Here is a 14,743-nt window from a genome sequence, read left to right as displayed (position 1 = left end):
CGCGCTGGCTGGGCCGCCGGGGGCCGTGCGGGAACGGGGGAGTCCGGGCCGCGGGGCCCGCACGTGCCCGGACGGGAAGGGGAAGCGGCCGGGAACGGCACCGGGCGGGTCAGCCCCGCTGCCGCCGGACGGGCCGAGCGGCGGCCTTGCCACTTGAGCAAAGTTGAGACCGTGCTACAGAAGCGAGCGTTTGCGCGCTTTGGTGTCGCTCGGAAGGTCTGGGGAGGTTTGGGGGTTTTCCATTTTAGCAGCTGTGCTCCGAGCACACGCGCCCCGGAGGAGCCGTTCCCGGCCCCGCGCCCCTCCGAGCGCCGCTGCCCCCCAGAGCCCCGGGGTGCGCTCGTTTGGCTCCTCGGTGAGGCTCCCGGCTGGCGCAGAGAGCCCCGGGGTGTGCGGGACGCCCCGAGACCCTGGGCGGCTGCTTCACGCTGGGGTCTCCCGAGAGCGATTGCTGGCGATCCCCTGGTCCCGTCGCCGCTCTGCAGCTCGGGAACCCCGCGGGAACCCCAGTGCCGGGGGATTACACACATGGCTTTGGAGAGAGCACATGGTAGAGCTGAACTATCAAATACCATCTTTTCCCCTCAACGTGTTCCTCCCTCCAAAGTGTGATTTATGCTTGGTTAGAATAACGGTGGGTTTCTGAGCCCATCTGTTGTCTGCCTGTTCGCACACATGGAATAGCTCTGCCTATGGTGATTGCCTATGGCATTATTGCAGGAGAAGTAGTTTGATAGGAAATATTGTAGCAATTAGAAGTCCAGTGATGCAAGTTCCTGACACATTGTGACTGTCTTGCTGTCAGTTCTGTGTCTCCTTTAAAAGTTCATTTTTTTGTGAATCACTGTAAGCAGCCGTTCAACTTCTGCAGCATTTGTACAGTTTTTACATTTGAGACATCTCTTGACATTGAGTCAAACTCTTTCCACTGTTGTTTTTTTTCCTGTAGACATTCTTTGTGACAGTCATATTCTGTTAAGCAACAACAGAAAAAAAAAGAAGGAACTGCTTTTAGATAAGACTGTTGCTGCCTGTTTCCTCTGGCTCTGAGTCTTAGAGACCTAAAAAAAATGGGAGCTGTGAGAAACTTTTATTATGATGGAAAAAGAGCATCTTCTGTGGGAAGTGAGATTCTAGATGGAGTGTGAGTGACTGCTGTCACCCCAAAGGAATTGTCAGAGCAGAACCAAACTTTTGCTTTCTTAACACCTGTGATGTATAAAATGTTTCTGCTTGTTTCATTTCCCCCTCCTTCCTCTGGAATTCTGTTTCTTGACAAATAGGTATTTTGTGAGAGAGGATGGATGCATAATTGGAATGTGAGTTTTTTCAGATTCTTCACTGTTCATTTTAAAAGGAGAAAAACAGATGAATAACTTGAACCCCAAGCCCACATTGGGAAACAGGTTTTCTTGCAGTATTGCCCTCTGTGATCCTACCTGAAAAGTTTTATGTCACTAAAAAGTTTTATAACACTGAAACATACACTGAAAATAGTGAGCATACACTGGCTTTTTCAAATTTCTTGCAGTTATTGAGGCTGTACTGGAGGAAATAGTGAGAGATTCTGAGGCTTCGTGTCTTGGGGCTTTATTCACACCTACCTGTTGGTCTGAATGGCTCTTGCAATGGCTTGGAAAAGTATTTTTGTGTGTTGAATGAGCTGTTTACTTGGAATAAAATGAGTGTTTTTGTTTGAATGGGGCCAGAAATGCCCATGTGGGTTTTTCTCCTGCTCTGCCTCTGCTCTCTTAGCTCTAAAATGGGGGTGATTGCCAACAAGTCCCCTTTCTGAAGCTATCTAGATGTGTAAAGGATTAATTAGTAGATGTATTTTAACTTCTTTTACTCCTTTATGTGGTGTGAAATATATTTGACCTCAAGGCTATGAAAAATGTTTAGCAGCAACCAGCCTGGCAGAACAGATCAACCCCTGTGGCTGCAGCCAACAGCTGGGGCAGGTGGGAGAAATCAAATGTATTCAGTCTGAATTTTAAGCAAGAAAATGGACTGTGGCTGGAGGAGCAGAGGAAGTACTTGCAGGAAGATTTCAAAAATGAAATGATGAAAGTGGAAATCTGTGGCTCACAGGACATTTGCTTTGTCCTAAATGAAAGCTTAGATGGGTCCTTAGGGAAAATGGATTTAATAGCCCAACTTGTGCTTTGGTTTTTGTCATTCTAACTTGCTTTTCTTAGAGGTTCTTGTTGCAAAAGAGGTTGTTCATGGTGATCTTCCGCAAATGAGAGCAGTAAGTACATGGAACCTCATTTTAGAAGCAGGGCTCACCTTCACCACTGAACGAACCTGTTTCTAATTGCAACTTGCACAGTTTTACTACAGCTCAGCACTTGTATAGACAGAGAATGGCCGTGATGCTTTGTGTGGCTTGAGCACAGAATTGTGGTTTGGGAAGTCACAAATGGCCCTTCTGCCCATGACACACATTCCTGCATTTCTCTTGGAAACTCATTGGACCAGTCTGTTTCACCTTTTATAGGCAGATGGTGACTAATCCAATGTACACCTCCCCAGGTGCTTGACTGGATTGTTTGTAGGAAATTATGTGATATGTGTAGTTGTAGCCAGTATAAACACAAGATGTAGGAAAAAAAATCTTGCAATATTGAAGGCAAAAACTAAATAGTCATGCTGTTAAAATATAGTTTATGATGGCCTTGATACCACTTGTCACTGAAGATGCTGAAACTGCGGCAAGAGAACAGTGGCCTGCTCTGCTCCTGCTTGTGGGACAGGCACGGTGGCAGAGGAGGCTCTGTGCCTGTGCCACACCCCATGGACCGGACAGAGTGGCCTTTCCCAGTACAAAATCATGTGGCAGTTAAAGGTTGTCTAAAATGGGCAAAGTGAATGCTGGCCTGTTAAAGGCAGAGGCCTTGAAAATAGTTCTTACTGTTACCAATCGCTGTTAAGCCGTGCTTATTGAGCTCACCCTTTGTAAAGCTCTCAGCACAAGCACACGCCAGTACTCAGCAAGGGCCCTGCTGCTTTCGGCTGGCAGCTCAGGGAGCGCTGGGAGATAAGAGCAGTTTATCTAAAGCTGATGGGAGCAGTGGGGAAGGGTCGGAACGCTGGGAGATAAGAGCAGTTTATCTAAAGCTGATGGGAGCAGTGGGGAAGGCTCGGTGTAGCAGCACCAGGCACTCCTGAGTGCCTGGGCTCACCCCACACAGCTGGTGCCGCCGGGCTGGAGGGTTCCCCATCCTGTGGCTGGCTCAGCTCACAGAATTGCTGTAAAACCGAGGAGCCAGAAGGAGTTTGATTAAGGAAAGGAGTTGAATGCTTTGCTCTGTGATTTGTGGTCAAGTGGTGCTTTCCTGAGCTGTGTCCTTGCCTTTTCCCGTGGTGGGACTGAGGGATCCAAGCCTGCTCTCAGGGACTGGGATGTGTGCTCTGGGAACAGGCTGGCTCTCCACCTGTGGATTCTGTGTTTCACTGCAGAGCTGGGTCTCTAAAGTTAAATGGAGGAAAATGTAGCATCCAGGAGGTGAAAGAAGAGTTCAAGTGTTCAAACTGAGAGGTGATGTTGGCCCAGTCAGTATTTTTCTTTTTGAAGAAAAAAAACCCAGAAGCCAAAACATTTGCATACAAAATCTAGATTTAGGTCTGACTTAAAAGTCATAGTGCTTTTTGGAATTGCTGCAGTGCAATTATATAGAAAACTAAACTGCATAAAATACTTCAAATATTATTTCTCGCAGGTTTTGGGGGTGGTGAGGAGGCATGTGTTTCTAAAGCCAGGCTGGGAGCTGCTGGCTTGAGTTGGCTGAAACCTGGGATGGGGGGAACTGAGGTTCTGAGTGTGTGACCAAGTGACAGTTCTAGAGCCTGGAAGTGAAGTTTTGCTTAAAACCAGAAAAGCACAAGGAGTTTTTTTTAATAGTGGTTCAAATGCATAAGCCTTTGAAGCTATCAGATCTTTTTGCAGGTAGATAACTGTTTTTTCTATCTTGGCATATTTTTTATATGCACCTTGAATTGAACAAAGATCATTTCAAGTTCTAACCTGTGCTAAGTATTTAAACATCTGGACTCACTGTAAGCTCCATTGCTGTCCAGACATGAGAAGTTTCTTGGATTGTTTTTTAACATTTTAAAATATTTCAGCAAAAAGCTGTATTTTCCATTCTATTAAAACAGTATATGTAACTTCCAGTGTTAAATCTTGTGACATGGCTTATATCATGGCATGATACCATAAATTGCAAATAATTTTACAGTGTCAGTACAATTAAAGAAATTACATTTCTAAATTATTTACTTCAGCTTGGTGCTACTTTAAGTGTCTGCTATCAGAGATTCCAGGCAGTGAACAGCTGTCTGTCGCAGATGGGAGAGGAAAACAACCCTTTGCTTCTTCCTTCTAAAAAGGTTTCCATATAAACCCTGTAGTAATGTAATACAACCTTTTAGTCAAATTTGAGTTTCCTGTTACACGTTTAAGTGAACCGACAGCAGACTCGTATCTATTTGAAACCAAGTGCTGTAAGTGAATGCGACCCTGGGAATTTTGTACTCCAAAGCATTCTTGAAACCTCACAGATGCTTGTTGAGCAGTCAGATGTATTATTTATTGCATCTTTAAAAAAAGGCCTTGCAGGTAGTTTAATGGCTTCTGTAGTCCTCTGTGTTTTGTGTTAAGATCAGGTGGTATTGTCTGTCCTGTGCTTGTACTGTGTTTCACCCAAGAAAATCAGATAGTTACATCTGGACTCTACTAAAAATGTGGATTTGCTCATAGTTTCTAAACTAAGTTTGGAAAAGAGTAGGTTTAAGGTTGAGTGTTTTCTGCTGAGATCTCAAGATGGCAGAAATTGAGATTTTGCACAGAACTGCATGAAGTTTGGTATTATAAATTTAATGTGCTAGTTTATTGTTCTATGAGCTAGTTCACCATGGCAATTATAAACTTATTAAAATAGTTATGACATGTCAGATCACAAAGTGCAGAAGGTGGTAAGATCATTCTTCTTAAATGACAAAGTTGTTGCTGTTGTTGGCGTCCAGCTGTCTCCTTTATGTTGATTTCCTTTCTGTCTTTCTTGTTATAACCCCTCTGGATTATTTACAGACATTTTACAGTTCTAAGGCACTTCTTAAAGTTTTTGTGCTCATTTGTTTTGAGTGACTTTGGTCTCCAGTTCTGGACTCCAACCTTTGAATTGTGCTTCACATGATGAATCAAAGTAGATGCCAGCCCATCCCCTGCCCTTGGGCAGACCTCGGGCACCAGTCTGGACAGATCAATGCATTTGATTTAGGAAGGCAATTAATTTTGTTATTTTATCAAACCAACTGGTTTGGGCTGTAGTCTGAAGCAGTTTTCTCTGTGAAGTGTTGAGCTTTCCCTGTCGGGTGGTGCAGTGGTCCCTGCTTGCTTCAGCTCCCCAAGGCTTTGTGTGGCTGCCCCTCTGCGTGGGCTCATCTCAGTCCAAGGTGTAACAGGCTTTTTTCTGAGGTCAGGGGATGGATGGATTCTTCATGTACCATCAGTTGGAATTGGTGCTGAAATGTTGATTTCCCAAGTGTGGAGATGCTGCTACTGCTGTTCCAGAGCCCCCTTTTGGAAGTGAGCCCTCTTGGTGGGCAGAGACCGCTCCTGATGCGCTGTTGCTGGTGGCAGGAGGATGTGTGGGGGTGTTTGAGCTCAAACCTCTCCCAAACCAGACTGGAGGAACCAAGGATTATCAACCTGAGTGTGGCAGTGCTGGAGAAAAGGGCAGAGGTTCCCCTCTGAGCAGGGCACTAACATTTTGCACTGCACAGCTCTTTCCCAAACCAGTGGCTGTCAGTGTCCCCAGCAGCCAGGGCAGCACCGCCAGCAGACCCGAGGGACCTTCCAGGGGAGGCTGCAGTGTCTGGGTTCAGTGCATCCTCCCACCTTTCAGCCCAAGGACTCTCCAGGACTGGTTGTCCTGTCCCTTTGGGGGAGGCTGTTGCCATCCTGCTCCTCCACGCAGTGTCTCCAGATGAATCACGATCTCCTCACCATGTGGGTGGTATTGCAGAGACTGAAAACCGCACTGATAAGGGCTGTGACCCCGTCCCAGCTCAGCCTGCTGACAGAGCAGGTGTTGCTCCACACCCTGGGGAGGATTTGCAAGTCTATCATTTTGCAGAGCTCAGTGACAGATCCTGTTCTCCAGTTCCTTTTGTCGTTGGGTCTTTGGGAAGCCCACTTGTGAGGTGGGCAGTGTTCACCAGGCTGGTAAAAACTCCTGGTGTGCAGGGGGTGAAGTCCCTGCTGCCAGGGAAGCCACTGCTGGGTAGTTGGGGGTGCTGGGGCTGGCACAGCCCGAGCTGTTCCACCCCTGCTCGGTGGTGCTCGCATCCCACACGCCGCTGTCTCCTGCCTCAAGTGGTCCAGGATAACGTAAATGCCAAGTTTTCCTCTTTCCTTAGAGACATCTGTCCCCTTTGACTTGGGAGAGTAATTTTTTTCTTAACTTGGTGATTTTTAAACTGTGGAGCTGGAGAGGAAAATTGCTTCCAATGGTGCAATAATTGGGGAATGCCGACCTACAGGATAGATAGCAGCTACAAAGTACATTCAATACAATCCTTTCAGGAATTTCAGTTGAAGTGTCTTGTCCTGTTCTTAACCTTGTGGACACTTGTTGCTGCCATCCTGAAGGGACATGGCTTTTCTCCTGGTTGGAACATTTTTTTTTCCTGCATAGGAATGTGAATGAGTGTGAAGCCTCTCTTGGAGGGTTTGTGGTAGGCTCTGGTTCTTGGGGCAAATCTCTGTCATTGCAGTGAGGAGACGGGGAGGAAAGCTTGTAGGAATTTTAAGGTTTCTTCTCCCCAAGAGGAAGGTCTCAGGGTACGTAGATAGCAAACATAAACACAGAAATTTCTTCCTCTTTCATGGAGATTCTGCTTCATTCTTTTTGCTGCTGGTGCTTCATTAGCTCTTCTGTCAGAGCTGTAAAAAATGAGTCTCAAAAATATTAAACTGTAGCAAAAACCCCCAAGAAACATTTAAAATGTTTTAAAAATCTATGACTGTATTTTAAGGAAGCAAGTCAGTCACAACTGAGTGTCTGTGTGCCACCCTTTAATCATCTGGGAAACCTAAGGGGTGACTCTCAGCTGTCACTGTACTAAGAAGCAGTGCTGCCTTTTGTGGAGTCTGTATATACTGAACTCAGGGCCAGGGAGTAAATATTCTTGCTGTGTGTTCATAATCATTCTACTTAGAGTAAGCGCTTCTTGGGTGGGTATTACAAACCTGTTAATCTTTATGGTATTTATAGGGTAATTTTTAACTCTCTTGAGCTCTTTACTTCCTTGTGGGTCAATTACTCAATTTATAACATTATGTCAGGTGTAAGAACTTTACCATCCAAGAGTAAACAGTGTTGGGGATGGTTCTCTACCTGTGTTTGCACTTAGTTCTTTGTATATTAAGGTATGCAATAACTTATTCTGTGACTGACTTACAGGGATTACTTTTAGTCCTCCTGGTTTGCACTTTGAAGTAATATCTTATTTTAGCTCTTCTGCTTCATCACTAATGCAGGAATAGGGACTGTTCTGCTTTTGCACTTGTTCTGCCACATGGCTTCCAACTTCCCTGGTCAGGCATAGTTGCACCTAGATTTTGCTGGACTTGAAAAATTTCTTTTGATGAGTAGTAGTGTGTTATTCACAGGTATTAATAAGGTGTCATCACTGGGGAGGTTGGGAAGGAAATGCAGGGTGGGCAGAACTCCTGTTTCCATGAGTAAGCTCATGGGTTTTAATAATCTGATACTACTGAGTTTATGCTTCAACACTGAAGCTTATTAGAGCAATAGAAAATTGTTACAGAGGGCAGAATACAGTGTGAGATCTGATTTGTCTCTTTTACAGAGCTTGCACATTTAGTTATAATTTTCTTGAAAGGTTAATTCCCAGCTTCTCTTCAGAACATTCTGTGCAGGCCTTTCTGTAGGGAAAAAAAAATTGGACCCAATTTAAATAGACAAGTCTTGTGAATCCTGAAAGAATTTGGGCATTTAGCCCAGGAAAGGGAGAGTTCTCTGCAAGAACTTCATTAACCCTGTCTGTCATCAAAATATGTAATAAAAGTAGCTCTGCAGACATTACAAAGAACAGATCTTTGTTTTACCCTGTGGCCTTGATCTGCAAGGTACTGGTGAATGCATCGTGTTCTTGAAGGACAGCTGTGCCCCTGTGGGAAGGGAGATGGAGATGTGCTACATACAGGGATACAGAAGTGGGGATATGAACTAAAAGCTGCATTAATTTCTGGAAAACTTGTGCCGTTGATTCCAGATACTCAGGAATGTGGAGCAGAGCTGATTTTTGTTTAGTAGCATTATTGATAATACAGTCTTACTTGGAGCGAGTTATTTTGGGGCAGAAAAAACACAAACTACATTTCTAGCATAGCTATTTTTGTAAGTAGAGAAATATTTTTACGTTCTGCTCCCCTTTGACTGTTGCTTGCAGGATCCAGATGCTGTGAAAGCTCTTCCTGCAATGCCAACATCTGGCTGCCTGCACATTTTGGGTAGAGTTTTATGAGGTGGCTTTGAAGTTGCTTTTGGATTTGAATCACATGAATCTTTGGATTGGCTGGGCTGCACAATTCTCAGCATCATTTCCTTTTCCTTCTGATTATGGGAAATGTAAATACTTCAAGCTGTTGTTCTGATGTTTTGAAATTGGGGGAACATATCTCTATTTTCCTCCATTCCTTTTCCCTGGATTTGAGACATAACTTGAGTCTTTAATGGCCAACAGCATGGCTGTAGGGAGAAGCTGCATGAGCAGAGTTGGTTACAGCAGGTTTTGTGGATTTTGAGCCCATCTGACATGGGCTTGCTCTTGTACTTTGATCTGCCTTTCTCAAACATTTCTGAAATTACAGCACTATTTCAGAAGTATTTTTGTGAGTTTGCTTAATACTTCTTGAGCGCTTGGAAGTGTTCTAATTAAAAGATATTTATAAGTGCTAAGTGGTGGTGTTTCCAATCATATGTACAAAAAGATTTGTAGAAAACTTTAAGATTCAAAGTTGTACATTTGTTAAACTTTCTGAGGACAGGCAGGGCTGAATGGATTCCACATTCAGGGTTCAGGCTGTAGCAGCAGAGCTGATTCAAACTTCATTTTGTAGTTTGGATCTGAGTTCTGGTTTTGTCTTATTGGCTTAAGATGTTCTGCTCACTTGTGCTCCTGTGGATGCTGTGGGATGGGTGGTTACTAAAGCTGGGGAAGCAGTTTGTGTCTGGTAGAAACTTATTTTAGCGTTTGGTTTGGATTGAGGGGTTTCCCCACAGCCTCAGAACAATCCATCTGCCCAAGTGCTTGAGTTTTGGCTCTTGGTGATGACAAGGGCTCTTCAGATGTTGCTGGAGAGTGGAGCTGAATTTCAGCTGTCACTGTCACCTGGCTGGGGCGCAGTGAGCTCACTCCCTCCTGTGCCAGGAGCCAGCCTGGAACGGAGGTGGCACTGCTGGTACAGACAGTGTGTGTTCCGTGGCTCTGGGAGATGGGACTCGTTTCAGTTAGCATTTAATGATGTGAAAATGTCTGGCAGCTTCTGTGAACATTTATGTTATGAATATATTTCCAACCTATATTTAATCTTGCCTTCATCAGAAATGAATGAATTCCAAGAAGGATAACAGAAGTGTTCTTAAATAATTTGGCTTCGTGTTTGAAAGCTTTATTGCATTATAAATTAAAACGTGAGCATGTTGTTGCATGCTTGGTAAGCAATACAGTAAAATTCCAGGTAGATTTGGTACATGTTTATTTTTGACGTGTGTTTTGTTAGCAGCGGTGGTGGCCTGAGAGATCTGGCTCTGATGGTTCCAAGGTGATAAAAATGAATACTGTGAATTTTCTGGAGGGCTCCAAATTGCAACTGTGAGAATATAAATTAAGGTTGGGTTGTTCCTTAATCTGAAAGGTGCTTGTTTCACACCTAAGTGAAAACTGGTTGGGGAAGAATGCAACCTGCTGTTGCTGTACAATGGTCACAGCATCACCTCTCTTCAGAGGAAGTATTTCCCTTTAAGTGCTGCTGACTGCTATCCATCCTCAGTTTTGGATGTGAATATGTATTTGATGTTTACATCCGACACAAACATCACATATAAATATTTACATGTGGTGTTGTACTAGGAAATCGAGTGCAGTGAAAGAAGAGGTAGGAAAAGTCCAGTTCAGCTGGTGAAAAGGAACATTTACCTTAAAGCATAAATCACCAAGTGCTCTTGGCACTGATCCTGGAGTTGTTTAATAGGAACCCTGTGAAACCATCCCTTGGATGGATCTGCAGAGTATCTGAAATGTGTCCAGAAGACTTAGATAATTACATTTTTTGGTGTAGGACCAGGTTCTAGGGAGCCAGTACTGCAACACAGGAGACAACCAACCAAACAAAACCCAACCCTTAACTCAGTTAAAACTTTTAAAAAACTTAAAATTAAAATTAGAAGTAAACTACCTGCCTACCTGGTGAGAGATGGGCATTTAAAATGTTCTCTCAAAGTGTTATATTAGCTCAAGTGGCATCCTCAAACACAGTGATCCTGACCTTGCTATTTTCAAGCCATTGTACTGGATTTTTCCCCAGACTAGAAGATAGTATATGAAGTTAAAATCTTGCTTGCTTAGAATGGGACTATGGACCTGAGCTGGGTGTAGGTAGTGATTTGAAACAGAGTGGGATGTTTCATACAGTTAATTATTGGCAGGAAGCATTTGTTTTATTGACATCCACAGAGAGATGACTCTGCACAGCTTTAAATAGTTGACTTAATGTCATTTTGCTTCTAGGTATGGAACAGTGAATTATGGTGTCTGTCACAGCATTTGTTTAATGAGTATCAGTTGTTGACATGGTATGAAAAAGCTCCAGGGCTTTTCAGCCATTTCACTAAAACTCTCAGTTAGTGGATTTGGGGTCTTTGAGGAGCCCATCCCTTACTGGCTGTTGAAAATCTGGTTTGCACCAAGTCTTGACAGAAACCCATCTGCACCTGCTCTCAGGGTAAGAGCAGCTCTCTGAAATGTGAGGTGTGGCTAAACCACTGTTCTTCTCTTCAGTGGCCAATTTGTTACAAAGACTCCCATCCTTTCCAGGGAGTTATAAATTGCTGGTAACTCTCCCTGGAATGTTTGTGTGTGTGAATCTATAAATGCAGTTTCATTGTTATGCTAGGCCTGAAATTCAGAAACTGATTCTGGGTGATTTACCAGACTATTTAACACTTTTTGCTTGAATTTCCTCTGTGCATCCAGAGCTGTTGGTGAGAGAGGCCCCAGTCCCTCTCAGAGCAGGGGCGACCATGACCACCACCCTCCACAGGCAGCTCTTGCTGGGCAGTTTTTAGCAAATCACATTCTCTAACTGTGCTCTTGCAGGGTTTTCTCCTCAAGCATTTCAGGGCTGTTCCTCATGTTGTTTCCTTTAACATTCATATTCATATTTTTTCAGTGTTGGCAGGTGTGTATTTCACATTAACATGAGGGGTTTTTTGGATGTTAGACTGCTATTTGCTTATGGTAATTTCCAGTCATCATAAGGTGACTGTTGAGAGAGATGAGCAGAGAGGAAAAAAATTGTCAGGCATTTACAGTAAATACTCTCTGCTTTTGGAAACGCTGTCAGAAGTTTAATTGTTAGGTTCAAGTAAGTTTGTCATGTGCCAGACAGAATCAGTCTGCTGTAATGAACGGGTTACGCACTTCACCAGCAAAAAGAGAGAGTGAGAAACCAAGGGATGCTCAGGATTTCCTGTCACCTTGCACTGCAGAAGGAATGGGGTAGGCTTTTTAACCTAGCCTGTAATTAGGTTTTGCATGGAAGCATGTATTACTGTGCTCGCTTTGCCAAAGCTCTTCAGTATGATGGATGAGATTTAAAGGTTGATCTGACTAAATTGCAATGAGAATACTAACGACAAAGATATTTCTGTTGTGAACTATTCCTACCAGACATCATAGCTGTGACAGAAATGGTGTAAAGTAATGGACAATAAAAGTCACTCGAAAATAATACTCTCCTAGGATTGGGCTGCCTTCCCCAGAGCACATACCTTGAACCACAGCGATAATGTAATCATAAGCCCAGATCATCATTTAAATATATAGGTAATCTCATAGAGTATCCTGGCAGATTTATTTTATGAGCAAGGAAGAGGAAGAATATTATTGGGCAGTGGAGAGGAAGAAAGTGGTGCTGATGTGGTTGTGTTTATTCTGTAAACCGGTTTGCATTGCTGCAGCCTTTGGGGAGCCTGCAGTGAGCAGTGGCAGCCTGGCTCCCAGGGCACGGCATCACTGCAATATCCACAGGGTGTGCACTGCTGCACTTCAGTGCCCTGGGTGGTGAAAAATGGACATTCGTGCAGTAGGTTAAGTCACACACCTGACTGGTTTTAATCAGCTTGTGGATTTCTGGAACCATACATGTGTTGCCATTTTGTTTTGCTTTGTTTTAGTCAAGGTACCCAAACAGAGCTGCTTGGCTCCCCCCACAAGTCCCTGTGTGGAAGGGGGAGAAGAGAGGCGTGCAGTAAGTGGGGGAAAGCAGATTTGTATGTGTCACATATGTATGTTTATCACTCAGTTATGTGAGTACAGTGTGTGTGTATGTGTGTGTGGGCTGGGCAGCAGCAGGGCTGAGCGCTGGGCACATGCAGCAGCTGGTGAGTCTTACAGGAAGGTGAAAAGTGCTGGTACAGAAAACGGTTGTAACACTGAACACAAGCTGCTGCTTTGCTGCCTGCTTGAAAGGTGCACGGTCCTGTCATGTTGATTATACATCTGGGAGCAAATAATTTGGCCTGCAGTTGAGTTGGAGGCATCCCGAGACACATGGTGATACCCGATCAGACTGGTCACAGCTGCTTCATCGAGGAGCACCCGGGGCACCGGGGCAGCTGGGACCAAATGCCAGGATGCTGATGAGGTTCTGCTCCTTAATGAGTGTCTCCTAACTAATGATCCTGGCCTTTGCTACCAAGTGCCCTGGGCTGTTCTGCCCTGAGAATCCCACCTGTCAGGTACCTGCAAAGTATCAAGGGTTTGATGGGGTTTTGTGTTTTGCTCTCTACTGATTAGGTGCAAGAGATGGAGTGTAAGGACACTCGGGTACCTAGAGAGGAGTTGCAGCTGGGAATGAGCAGGGGAGCTGGACTGCACAAGAGGGTTTCTGTTTTCCCTGTATTTGGAAAAACTCCAGGTTACCCTTGAGTTTCGCTGTGTGGAGTAATAACTGTGCAGCAGTAAGGTGACAGTAGTGTGGGAGAAGGAGCTGCTCATCCCATGTGGGTTGTGGTCATTTTCCCCATGATGGTCCTGTTTTTCCAGATGATCCTGTTCTTTTATTCACTTTCTGGAAAGATACGTGATGCTTCATGCAATTTAAAGATGTTTTGATTTACAGTCATAGTCAAATCCCAGTGCGAAAATGTGTGATACTGCAGACCTTTGTAGGAAATTTGGAACCAGAAATAAAAGGAAAAGTGCAGAGTTAGAGCAATGTCAAGTGAAAATGGGCCAGTGTTAAGAGTGTGCCTTTTGTGATGTAGCACAGTGCCTGTGTGTTGTTGGCTGCTATTTGAAGATCCTCTGTGAAGCCCCTTCCTGGGGATTCCCCTTCACTGTCCCTGCCCAGTGCCAAGGCCCGGAATAGCTGAGCTGACAGCCTGGGGCAGAACACACTGTCCCGAGGTGTCAGCGGCTCCGTGCTGCCATGTGAGCTCTGCTGGCTCTTTTCAAAGCTGCTATTTTGTTCTTACTCCTTCCTCTGCTTCCAGCTGTAGCACTTCAAACAAGCAGATCCTGCCCCTGCTCAGGCAGCTCTCCTGGGCTGTGAACTGCCCTCCCCTGCTGCTCCCTCCCAGCAAGGGACTGTCCTTGAGTTTCCTTCTGGAGCCGGGGAGTGCCGGTTCCACTGGGAGTGCCCAGCCTGGGCTGTGGTCAGAACGTTCAGGTTCCCGTGTTCAGCAGTGGATCCCTTCCCTGGGTTTGAAGTCCTTTTGAAGGCAGGACACATGGGATGCCTGGCTGGGTGAGTGTCAGGCTGCAGAAACCTCAGTGGCACTGCCTGGATGTGTCTCCCTGCTGGGGCTGGGAATGTGGCACCTCCTGGTTCCTGTGGAGCTCGGGGCTGGGCAGCCAGGTGCTGGAACCAGGGTTTGCTCTGTGTGTGAGGACTTGGAAGAGAGAGAACATGTGGCACCCTCTTCAAGTAAACAGCCTTTCTCCAAATCTTGAGTAATTAAATAATTAAGATAGTTCCAGCAGTATAACATAAGGTAGGGATTTCATAGGGCACTTTAATGTCAGTATTGTGACAATTTTATCTAAGTATTTTCACCTGGTTACTAGTAAACCTACAGAAGCTTGAGACTGAAAAGATCTTAAAATGAAACTTCTTCATACTAGCAGTGATTCTCCTTCCCCCACTGGATTTTCATGGTACTGACTTTGAAAAACTGTTTTTATTGAGAGCAACCCATGTGTTCACCTGTTTAATGTGGAGGGAACTGCAGCTCTTTTGTCCACTGACTGTCAGAGTGAAAGTTCATTTGCTTGAGAGACAAGAAGAGCATCTCTCTGCTTTCCCCCTGTTATGGTAGCTGGTGTTGGGAAAGTTCTGCCAGAGCTAAGGGTTTATTTCACAGACAACTGTTTAAAGAATTGAGCACTACTTGCTGCAGAAATTCTTCTGCATCATATCTTCTCCCCC

This window comes from Parus major, chromosome 17 (genome assembly GCF_001522545.3).
Source record: "Parus major isolate Abel chromosome 17, Parus_major1.1, whole genome shotgun sequence".
Lineage (NCBI taxonomy): Eukaryota > Metazoa > Chordata > Aves > Passeriformes > Paridae > Parus > Parus major.
The sequence above is the reverse complement of the archived record's forward strand: the minus strand, read 5'-3'. Positions refer to the sequence as shown.